The sequence below is a fragment of the Psammomys obesus genome, unplaced genomic scaffold (assembly GCF_907164565.1).
Source record: "Psammomys obesus unplaced genomic scaffold, mPsaObe1.curated_primary_1811, whole genome shotgun sequence".
Classification (NCBI taxonomy): domain Eukaryota; kingdom Metazoa; phylum Chordata; class Mammalia; order Rodentia; family Muridae; genus Psammomys; species Psammomys obesus.
The window spans coordinates 9005108-9013846 of NW_026596101.1; the positions used below are offsets into that span (position 1 = coordinate 9005108).

The 8739-nt window shown below is 36.5% G+C and overlaps 1 non-coding gene across 1 annotated transcript; it reads left to right on the forward strand.

Annotated features, from left to right (window-relative positions):
• The first annotated feature begins 6875 nt into the window (after nt 1–6875).
• On the forward strand, nt 6876–6980 carry LOC129692318 (U6 spliceosomal RNA). The gene has a single exon (XR_008722670.1). It is a non-coding gene; the product is annotated as a U6 spliceosomal RNA (small nuclear RNA).
• Nucleotides 6981–8739: the final 1759 nt, after the last annotated feature.

The window sequence follows — 8739 nt, forward strand, 5'->3', positions numbered from 1 at the left end:
GTTCTAATATTTATCCTATGTCACACTACATGGAGAAATCAAGATGATACTAATCTGAAATCTCATCTCTACTAGATAGCTTGCATACTGCTCAAAGGAGCAATTCATACCACCTGTGGGGGTTTGGAGGATCTAGGTAATAGTCTTACCTAGCTATGAACCCTGAAACTACATAACAAGGGGTCTGGCAAGAGAGTCCCACTGATGCGATAGTGTTTTGAATGTTATGGAAGTAACAAACCAGTTTTTGGTTAGATTTAAGACCAAGACATAAGGATGAACATAATGCTATCATTATTAATGATCACAGAAATAAACTGCCATAAATTCTTATATTTATACTCATATATCAGTCCATCTATCAACTCTCATCAAAGTTCTTTTTAAATAAAAAGCAATTAATACAGAGATCAACAACTGGTCATCTTGTAGAAAATTAAAGACTGTGGAGTGCTCAACTCTACATGAAATATCTACATTACAATCCTTCCTCCTAAAATTCATGAATAATTTCATTTAAAAAGCTCAGAAAGAGCAAGAGGTAGTAGACATCTGCAGCAAACCAGTTTTTGTTGAACACGAAAAAAAAACTGCATAAATAAACTCAAAGTGGCTATGACAATATGTATGAAATCTATGTAAGATCAAAAAAGAAAAAAAATATGCAGGCAAAAAAAAAGAGAGAAAGAAATTCATTAATCATTAGCTGTAGCTGAAAAACTATTGGCAAATAATGGCTGCTGCTGAAGGGAGAAAGAGTTACACATGATCCAGAGTGTTGGTCGTACACCTATGCCCAGACTAGTAGCACTCATTATAATCAGTGAATTTAAAAATAAACAAAATACATTCAGTTGTATGGGATATGGAGGAACTGGAGGGGAGGCTGGGATTGGATCTGATCAAAACATATTACATACACAGATGAGTTTCTCAAACACTAAAGAAAAAACTATCTGTACAAACATTTCACTAAGCAGTATATTCAATGCAATGAACCATCATTAACCATGCATGATTTCATATACATTTTTGCATTAACACGCCATCTGGCATATCCCGCTAGAAAAAATAATGGGAGTTAATAAACTTATCAAGTTACAAAATTTCTTCTTCCTAGACTTATCTTCTTTCCCCTCCTTTTCATACACCCCTCCCCTTTTCCTTTCATTTCTCCTTTCCCTCTTTTTCTTTCTTCCTCATTTCCTTTCTCTTTTCTTCCTTCTTTCTTTCTTTTTTTTTTTTTTTTACTTCCACATAAATTTTTGTTTACTAAGAATATTCAATATACTGGACATATAACTGATTTTTGTTGGTTTTAAGAATTGTAATCTTACTTTGCCTTTCTCGGATTTTCTCTTCACTAGAGTGAAATAAAGACTAAAGACAAAAGGAATATTTCAGAGGGACTACGACATTTTGCCTTCATGTCGGATTATGATGGTGCTGCTACATATGAACTTGTATCAGATTGAAATTGCTGTAAAATTCGTGATAAATCCTCAGTCCTTATCTGTTAGACCTAGGAGATGAACTGAACATTTTGATCCTTTCTTCACCTTCGTGGGCTTCTTGGTTACTTGCTCCTTTTTTGATTACCCCCTATGGATATGGCTGCTACTTGGTACTCTCATTCCCGTATCTATAGTAAAGACATCTGCTTAATCCCTTGCCAGTATATGCAAATGGCCACTAAACACTTCTATGTGTTTGTTTAATATGCACCCTCAGCAGAATCCTTTCCAAAATGAATACACATAAAGGCTATGAGGAAGATAAATGTCCATTACATTTGAGCAAAAATAAAAAGGCTAATTTTGTTAGAACAAAGTAAGCCCAGAGGGTGAAAATGCCCAAGTCTGGTAACTACAGATAGGTATACTCTCTACTTAATAACTCGATGGTGGAGTTGTCCCTTTGTTTCTGTGGGGCCAAGGGCTCAATCAATCATTGACTTAAAGTATTCAAAAAACAACTGTAGGTTCTAAATACATACACAACCATCTTTTCCTTGTGCTATTCCCCGGACAATTAGAATAACAACTATATGCTTAGCATTTACTCGTTATATTAGGTATTGCAAATACTCCAGAGGTGATTTAAAGCCTGTGGAAAATGTGTGTAGGATATAAGCTATTACGGTGATGTTTTATCCAAAGGACTTAAGCATATACAGATTTAGGATAAGCCAGAATTTTTATAAGCATCCTCCATGGATGCTAAAAAAACAAAAACAGAAATAGAAATGTGCATACTTCTATTTAAGTTTTAGAAACCACAGAGTCTTTGTTATGTACAATTACTCCATTTTCTTTATATTAACATTTTTTTCAAATATTATCAAATATCTACCCATCATTACAAAACAAAATAAGCAAGATTGCAAAAATATCATATTTCTCTTTCATATGGAATACACATGCAAGCATATATTCATGGTGAAAAAGAAGAGAAGTTGTTTTGTGAAGGAAGGGACTACTATGAGGAATTGGGAGACAAAGTAAGGAGAAGAGTTAAGGGGTTTAATTGAGCAAAGTACAGTGATATATATGTAGAGAAGCCACAACAAAACCTCTTTCTACACTAAATTAATTGTCAAAACATTTCAAAGATTATTAACTTGCTTAATGAATCTTACCTTATGGGTTGTGCACAGAGATTTAACATGAAAGTGCCTGGGACCGAGCAAAATTTAAAATGAGAATGAATGTGGTCTAGGCTGTTGACCGCTTAGGCTGGACACCAGGCTCCATGAAGTGCAGGCATCATGAAAATACTGGTATAGTAAGAGTACAAAGACAGGCAGCTGCAGATAAAAAAAGAGTTCAGAGGCAAGGGTTATATCCTCAACATGAGTTTTAGCTGTCCTTCTGGATAATTGTCATTTGTCCATGAGCACTTGAAAGGCAGGCACTGTCTATTTTTTTCCCTCAATTGCTATTCACCAGAACCAATTTCTGTTCTAGTAGAGAAAATGAAGACTAGAAATACTTCCTAAACATGATTTTCATCCAAAGGAACTTAACTAAAGATTTACAATTGGTTTGCAATAAAATTAACAGAGATTTATTGCAAAACCACTTATGGATTATGTGAGTCTGGTTATGATGGCTTCAAGGTCTTTGAGCAATTTACTCTAAGTAGCTCTTATTTTCTTATGGCTCATTTATTTCTACTATGTCTTGCTTATGTTAGGAATAATTTAGTTTTCTTCCTCAGCACCTGCTGCTCCATCCACAGTTACAGTGGCTTCTTTGTCACATCCTGCCTGATGTCCTTTCTCTTCAGGAGTTATAACGTTCTTCCAAAATGCCCAGAATAAAAATTACAATATTCTTCTACACAATGTGTTCATTAATGTTAGAGAATTTATACTGGTTTGATTTCCTACACTTCTTGATTGCTCTCATCAATTCTCATCTGTAAGAAGAGGACATCAGTAAGAAAAAGTGGAAGCAAAACCAAGAGGTTTATTTTCTTTTCCATCGCTTTAAATAATCTTTTGGTTAAGTTCCAGCTGTGAAAAAGCATTGTGCCTTGGCTGAATGACAAGCTATAGGATTGATTTCCCTGAAAACAAGCCACTTAGACCATGCTTTTCCTTTGAGATGTGAAAAGAGATATTAAGGCATAAAGCAAGTTGCTCAGGGCATTAGTAGCAGTTCTAGATGTAAAAGTAGCCACTCGAGCTGTACACCTGGGATGGAGAAATGACACCACTGTCAAAGACACTGGCTCCTCTTCCAGATAACCTTGGTTGGATTTCCTTCACCACCACCACCACCCAGTTAGCCACAATCTGCAATCCCTATCTCAGGGGCATCAGACACCCTCTTTTAGCCACTGCAGAAACTGCATGCTTGTGAAGAACAGATATATGCTTGGGCAACATTTTCATACTCACAAATAGTATGGAGAGAGAGAGAGAAATATTTTAAAGGATTTGAAAGAATACTCAGTGATGAAATGCCAAATAAATAAATAAATAAATAAATAATTTTTAAAAATCATTGTTGCACTTGCAGAGGACATGCGTTCACTGCCCAGCACCCTCGTGGTAGCTCTCAGCCATTCATAACTTTAGTTCCAGTGTGTCTAACCCTCTGTTCTCACGTCCATGTCCACAAGTCATACGTGTAGTGCACATACATACATGTAGGTAAACTCTCCTACACAGAAAACAAAAATAAATAATTTTTGAAAGTTTCTGACTTTTTTAATAGTATAAAAATATCAAATAATAAACGTATACATTTATGGTATGTAGATCTTCCAAAACATTTGCAAAGATTTTGACATATTTTAAAATCCATTTTTAATTACCAGACATGAGGTCACCTTATTATTTGACAGAGAGTGAGTCACATTAAATATCCTGCATCAGTCAAGTAAAGGCACGCCAGAAAACTCATATAAAATACAATTGCTCCATTACCTGTCTATCTTTTAAAATTTGAAACACAAACATTTTAATCCATTTGCAAACAAAATTAAGAAATTTATTACTAAAAGGGAGTTAATCTTGCCAGGTTGCGGAGGAAGAAAATGCAGCCAGTCCTGATGAGACTTGATAGTCTGGGGTCAGATGAAGGGCTCCTTGTTTCTGAGGTCTAGGGGAGGGGGATGGGGGAATGGGATCAGATGAGGAAGGGAACTATGATCTGGATGTAAAGTGAATAAATTTAAATTAAACAACAAAAATAGCAGGAAAGGATTGAAAGAAAAGAAACAGATTTAAGTTGAGCAAGTACAACAATGAAAATGAAACAAAACACTGTAAAATTCTGGCATGAGGAAAAGGGCATTGAGTTTATGGTGTTTATGAAGGTTAGATAAATGAAGTAGCGAAAGTGTAAATATTGGACGATGTGACTGGCAGTAGTTACAACAATGACAACTACAATGAAGGAAGGACTGATAGGTGCTTGATGGAATGCCAGCCGCAGACTGCGCAGGTACTTGTTCATTTCTATAAAGCTCAAAACAGTTCATTAAAGAAAAAGCGGGGCAGTAAATTAATGAGAAGCCATCTTACATTGATTAGAAAGCCTATCAAAAGAGAACAGGAAAGGAAGCTAAGAGCAGGTATAATAGCCGATTTCAGAAATATACTGAAATATTTTCTACTTGCAGCCGAGTTCAGATTCATTTGAAAATTTTCAATGATACAAAGTGAGAGCTGAATATATGACACTTCTGATGCATGATACAAACACAGAAATGCTTTCTAGTTATCAGATAGTGTATAAATAAAATATGAATGAGTGATTGCTGAGTATTTATACACTCTATATGTGGCGAGAATAAAAGAAAAAAAAGAGAAACTCACTCAGCAGAACTCAGGAGCTCCATGGTTCTTGAGAATTTTATATTGAAGAAGCTGAGATATTCTAAATAGAAAAGCCTTTTCCATTCCAGTCCAAATTCCTCTTCTATTTTACCTCCATTTTCCAAAGCCTTTCAGAGTTTTATCCATGAGTCCCATGGCTGGTGTATCTAAATATATCACCTAAAAATAAAGCCATAGCAACAGTGTCACGGTATAATTTATTATACATTGAATGTTCCATGAGAGCCCATCTTGAACCAAGCGTTTTGAGCAGCTTTCCTTTAGTGCCCACAGCATTGTTAGTTGGTGCAGAGGATGGGCCTTGCAGATTTGACAGCACACAGTGAGACTAAGAATCAGAGCTGGAATTTCATTCCTGCTTCAGGAAAAGTTAATCATAACGCGTAACTTACACAAAATAGACTCTTTCTGTTCTTATTCTAGAGTTCCTCTAAAGAATACACGGCTTCAGGGAGCAGGGGAGCTAATATTTGCACGTGAGAATTTTCTACACTACTCAGAAATCTCCAGGTATAAACCTACAATTCAGAAATGTTCAAAGGCTGCTCAATGCCTGAGTGAAGACTTGTTTTGGATGAGTTTCTCATAAAACCAAGAGGCATTTTGTAATATACAAACGATATGTTTTGAAGACGTATCCCAAGCTTAATGCTATCAGTGCTGAGATGTAAAATCAGGAATAATTTATCAGAATGGGCCAATGAGATGAACTATTCTATTATAATTTCTTAAATATAGACAGCTTTCTCCATCTAGACAAAGCTAGATGTTTCTCAGCACACAGGGGAGAAAGTATACATACCTGTAAGAGGAAAATAAGACAGTTGTAACTTCATGTTTCATAGCCTCTCTCCAGCCTGGAAGTTTCTGTTCAACTTTTATTAACACAAAAGAAACGGTGATTGTAATAGCTTTTCTCCAGTCAAATTATAACTAAAATAAAATAGAAATGATGTCATGTAAACCAATCTCACCAAAAGCCACCGAGCAATGCTTCCATTACAGTCTTCCTCACTCTATCAGGAATATAATCAGTGATCTCAAATATTCCTCTGTACAATGAGGATTTAGCTGCAAACATAAAAAAAAAAGTTAAGAATATGAATTCAAAGCCATTGTGATGGTTTAGTGGGTAATGGCTCCAGCCTGGCAACGTGAGTTTGAGCTGGTTCCTTGGGTTGCACATGGTGGATAAAGGGCGCAAATCTGACGCCTGCTCCCTGACCATCACATGCAGGCAACAGCACAGGCACACCCTCCCCACATAATAAAAACAACCAAGAAAATTAAATCCAGATTATAGAAAATGTGAATTCGAAATCCACATACACAAGGCTAATCACTGCTTAGACAACACCCACCATGCTCTGGAATCTTCTTTAAAAAACTGTGTATATTTTTTTGTAGTTATTCTTATCAACTTGCAAATCAAAAGATGGTGGTTATGTACAGGTAAACACTACTTTAAAATAAAGAAGGGAAAGCATCGCTCAACTGGCCAAAACTACTTAAAACCTAAATCTGAGTGCTTGCTTCAGCAGCACATATACTAAAATTGGAATGATACAGTGAAGATTAGCATGGCCCCTGTGGGGGAGACATACATCTGAAATAAGCATTCACACATTTCACGGTTGTGTGGTTTTGGTGTGCTGACATGCAATAGCAAAGAAAAGCAAATAGAACACTCAAAACACATGCATTGCAAAATTAAGCTGTCGGGAAGCAACACATGACAATTTGTGGAACAAACTAAGGAGAAGCCAGTAGATGGTGTCTCGGTATGGCATGAAGAAACATCTTGATATTATGAGGAATGAATTTGGCAACAACACTTGGTTGGTGAACAAGAAAATAACAAGTAATGAGAGTAGTGAAAGGAGCCAAAATAATCCCAGAGATAATTTTCAAAGACTAAAAAACAATTTTCTGTATAGAGATGGACACATAATGCTCAAATAAGGTGATATTAAAATGACTACACTGCAAAGGCTGTATGGAGAAGTTCCTTGGCTTCATTTACTCATCTGAAAACAGGGATAGAAGCTAGTAAGTCTGCATCAAAAGGCAGAGAATTTCAGGGTCATATGGAGATTTTTAGAGTGCTCTGAAAATTATAAACTTAGAAGTATTGTTACTATTATCATGTAATTATGTGACATATGGATAGATATTATTCACTATAGAATAAAATACTTTGATTTGTTGATGTAGAATGGGAGTAAGATAAGCATAAAACAAAATCAGCAGTTTTCTATGTTTAAAAAGAAACATAAAAGCCAAACATATTTTTATCCTAAATCAAGTCAAGCCCAGAGAGGTGCTGCAGTGGGGGAAACTTAGCATTTATTGTTCCTAGGTTGAATTGTGAGGTTGGTCTAACAGGATCCAGATATACAAAAAGATTGCTGTTAACCTCTTTCTCTTTGTAATTCAACCTGAGATTTTTTTTTCTCCCTGCCAGTAAATAGAGGCTAAAGATAAATTTTTCTTAGAAGTATGTGCTAAAACTTGATCACAGCTTTTATGTTATGTTTTGTTTTGTTTTCCTTTCTTTCTTTTTAAGGATGTGTTCCTTGTCTAAGACCAGCCCTGTAGGACAGAAACGATTAACTGTGAACTTTCCTTGGTGCAGATTCTGTTTTGAGTTACAGCAAACAGAAAAGACAGGGTGATCACGCTCAGCTCCTCCTCCCTGGACAGCAATTGAATTTCATTGCTGACTGCAGAGCATCAGAAACTTCCTGTCCCTGTTAATGAGCTGAGCCGTGCAGGTGCATATGTTCATAAAAATGAAAGCTCTATCGGGCACAAACTGCCCCCCAATTTTCTCTAATATTTTCGGTTTCTTATCGTTATGACTAAATAACGACGGTAAAACTAATGATGCCATTACCCTGTAATTGGGAACTGAGGCTGTTTAGCAGTGACGGAGCATATGCTGAGCAGAGTTAATGGGGCAGCAAGGAAGCCCCACTGGGGAGTTTGCCCACAGAGCAGGAAGACTGAACACTCTGAAGGTAGGACAATGTTCACAAAATGTAGTGTCAGAGATAATCCTTTTACAAACCTTTGTCTACTGCTGCCTCCTGCTAGGGAATGTATAGAGAGCACAAAAGTTCTATTAGTCTTTTGGGCTGGTAGCAGGTCTCAGAGGGTGAGCGTTTGTCACTGAACCGGAGGACTTGAATCTGATCAATGGGTTCCCTGGGATGGGGTGAGGAGAGGAACTAACTCCTGAAATCTGATCTCTGACCTCCACACACATGCACAAGCACCTGCCATCCACCCACACAGACACACACATACACACACACATATACAGCATAGATTATGATGATGTAGATAGATAGATAGATAGATAGATAGATAGATAGATAGATAGATAG